Source organism: Trichosurus vulpecula, chromosome 2 (genome assembly GCF_011100635.1).
Source record: "Trichosurus vulpecula isolate mTriVul1 chromosome 2, mTriVul1.pri, whole genome shotgun sequence".
Classification (NCBI taxonomy): Eukaryota; Metazoa; Chordata; class Mammalia; order Diprotodontia; family Phalangeridae; genus Trichosurus; species Trichosurus vulpecula.
In genome coordinates this window covers 399,199,275-399,202,880 of record NC_050574.1, presented here as the reverse complement: position 1 = coordinate 399,202,880, position 3,606 = coordinate 399,199,275, and the positions used below count along the sequence as shown (strand labels likewise).

Genomic DNA, 3,606 nt, shown 5'->3' with positions numbered 1-3,606 from the left:
CAGAAGTAGAAAGGATAACAGAGGTCATCCAGTTTAAATGACATAGAATAATCAATTTTGCTACAGCATTATTGACAAATAGTTATCTACATGGTACTTAAAGACCTCCAGTGACAGGGAACTCATTCCTCCTTCACTGCCAGATATTGATGATATTTCTTTTCTCAGATTGAGATGAAATCTGCCTTACTCTCACTTGAATACATTAACCCCATTTCTATTTTCAAATGAGATAATCAAATGAAATAATATTTATAAGTCACTTAGCACAGTGCTTGACATACAGTAGGAGTTAATAAATGCTTATGTTCTTCTCTCTTCTATGGAGGAGCAGGACAAATCTAATCCATCCTCCCCTTAACAAACTTTAAATATTTGAAGACTGCTATTTTATCTCTCATACTTCTCTCCCCAATTGATCCTTGTACAGAATGATTTAAAAATAATTCTCTTTAGGATTACTCTTATGATTCTTCATTTTGTCAATTGCTCTTCTAAAATGTAGCCCCAAATTACACACAGTACTCTTGATGTGGTCTAATTCAGGTATAATATAGCACCATAGCTCCCCTTGCTTTGGATACCGTATTACAAGATCTACCAATACAGCCTAAGATAGTCTTCCTCCTCTAGAGTCATGTTCTATAGCTTCATAATTTGGAGGTGGCCTTGTATTTTGAAAGCCTATGGCAATGTAATTCATGCTTTAGCAGTCTGTGAAAGGGTAGAAAAACTTAGAAAAGGCCCAATATGTATGTTGTCCAATGATCAGGATAGGGAAGCTCTAAATTCACCAAAAGCTTGGTTAAAGATCTATTTTTTTCAACCACAGAAATTCACATTGCGTACTATAGCAGAGAATCACTGTGATAGGTGTTGGTAAAAGAATTACGTACACCAGTGAAATCATGCATCCTTAAAGTACTGAAATGTATGATGATGTTACATATTTGGGCAGTCATGTCATGATGTCGATTCATATCGAGCTTGTAGCCTCTCAGGTCTTTATAACAGGAACTCAACACTGAAGCCATTTTTGTGAAGCTGATTGGATTTTTTAAGATAAGTATCTGAGTTTTTATGTTCTTTCATGGACCTGTGATTTTGTTCTCTAGATACTCCCTTGAACTGAACGGATCATAGACCAGTCACGTCTTTTCTTTCTATGAAGTCACATCTCCGCCTATAAATTTTCCACAGTGAGCCTAGTCAATGGGCTCATGGTCTCCTTATAGCTCTCCTGATATATGGAAGCAAATAGGAGTATGGCAGCCACCCATTCCTTATCACTCTCTGCCACTTCATTCCGGGCTCACCTCCTTTTCCAGTTATATTGGATATAACTGATAATATCCTTTACCCTGCTTCTATTGTGGATATATTTCAGCCTACTCACAGCCACTATGACCTCTCCATTGCCTTTGGAGTGAACTACAACTTTCAGTTGCTGAAGACTACATTCAATGTAGTTAATTCAGTGTTTTATAGCCAGAGAATATCCCTGGAAAATGTTGTTGTTGTTTCATGTCTAACTCTTCATGACCCCATTTGGGATTTTCTGGGCAAAGATACTGGAGTGATTTGCCATTTTCTTTTCCAGTTTGTTTTACAATGAGGAAACTGAGGCAAGCAGAGTTAAGTGACTTGCCCAGGGTCACACAGCTAATCTGTTTCTGAGGCCAGATCTGACCTCATGAAGATGAGTCTTACTGGTTCCAGGCCTAGTTGCTACCTAGTTGGTCCAGTAGGAGAACGAGATCCCTGGTGATACATCCTAGATACCAGCATCACCCACCAACTTTCAAGGGGAGCCCTCAGGGACCTGGATGCTATTGATAGAGTGATGAATGCACAATATTATCAGAAGAGTAGTGGTCCATCTCATAGACATGTAGCAGTTTCACAAGTGGATCAATTATAGTCAGAACAAGAAGAGTATCCATAAATGGTGAGAAGAACAAATTGAAATCCTTGATGCTAACTCTCAGAAACAGGAAGCAGAATGGAAAGAAAAAAAACATGAAAGAGTTGGAAGAATGGTGGGCACAGGAAGATAAACAGCTACAAAAAAGAAAAATAAATAACAGGGCAGCTGAAGAAGCTTTTGTAAATCATGTTGAAGAGACTTCTGGCACTGAATAGGAATATGTGGCTCAGCTGTGAGACTTCAACCCCAAGTCCAGCAAGCAGGTGGAGGATGTATCCTCCATGTGCTCAGTCCTCATCTCCCTCAAGCAGGCCCCCTTTGTTTGCTGAAGGGAAGCCCAGTGAAAATAATAGGATTGCAATATCTTAATCTTGCTCAATGAAGCTGTTCACAGTCATTGGATTAATTATATTGGGTTCTTTTGGATCAAACCTCTTGTTTTTAGAGTTGATCATTGTGATAGCATGCTTTCTTTAACTGTTTTCTCTCTGGCATTCCAAGTGGGAGGGAAGTGAGAACCTCTAGGATAATAGCCTCTTGTGCTTTTGTACGTTGTCATTTTCAAATGTATTGATAATAAAATTCTCTTTCAAATGGTTAAAAAATAGACCTTTATTTCGGAGAGAAGCTTGGCATCATTCAAAGCTCTAACCAGTTTTCCAAAGGCAATTCAACCAGTCTCTCCCTATTCAGTGTTTATTCAAGGCATATGTCTTAAAGGGCCAGTTCTAGAGGTTATCTGCCCAACTATATGCCATAATATAGACTTATTCTCTCTCTCTCTCTCTCTCTCTTTCTCTCTCTCTCTCTCTCTCTCTCTCTCTCTCTCTCTCTCCCTTTTTTTTTCAGTCGGTACTATTTCTGCTTGTGAGCTGGCATGTTTCTACCTTCCTTTTCTCCACCCTCCATCCCTATGCTGGGAAATAGTTAGACTTAAATTCTTGGCTTCCTGACCCTCATTTCTCATTAGGCAATTCATAGTACATCCTCATTTCAGTGGTCCATCATACCCTTTGTCTAACCCATTTGGTGATTGGGAATTCTCCTGCTAATCACATGTCAGGTCTTTGTCTAAAAACTGCATATAAGTCTGAGCCCTTCCCTGTGTTGCTTCAAGCCTTTGATTGAGATAGGCATCCTGATGCAAATCAGAATCATCCATGTTGCCCATGGAATTATGGGGCAATGGAGGCCAAATTCTTTTGCTGTTTCCTGTTGACATATTTTCCTCATATGACTGCTAGCTCTGTGTGGCAGTGTCACTTTTCAGAAATAACTGCCTCCCCTTTTGTACTGTATTGTCCTTAACCTTCAAGCTCTAGTTCTGTGTGTGCGCGTTGTGTCCTTAATCCAACCACTACAAGCCATGATCACAATTAAAACTATGGACATATAAACCCAAGATCCCTGGGAATAACAGTTCCCTCCCAACCCCTTCTTTCAACTACCAGTCCTACTTCTAGCCCAGCCCCTAAAGCTATCATCCTGGAGAGCAACACTTACACAGACGAAACATTACATCTATCTCTGCAGGTGCTGCAGCCCCAGGTCTTCAGAAGCTAAAAATATTGAAAAAGCCGATAAGACATTTTTACTGCTAAATCTCTTGGTACCATCAAATTGCTCAGCATGTATGGTTTTATCAATGGAAATGACACTAAAAAATATGCATTACAATG

The 3,606-nt window shown here is 39.5% G+C and overlaps 1 pseudogene; it reads left to right on the top strand.

Moving 5' to 3' along the window:
- Nucleotides 1-1,843: 1,843 nt before the first annotated feature.
- Nucleotides 1,844-2,256, top strand: LOC118837249 (annotated as a pseudogene).
- The last annotated feature ends 1,350 nt before the right edge of the window (nt 2,257-3,606 follow it).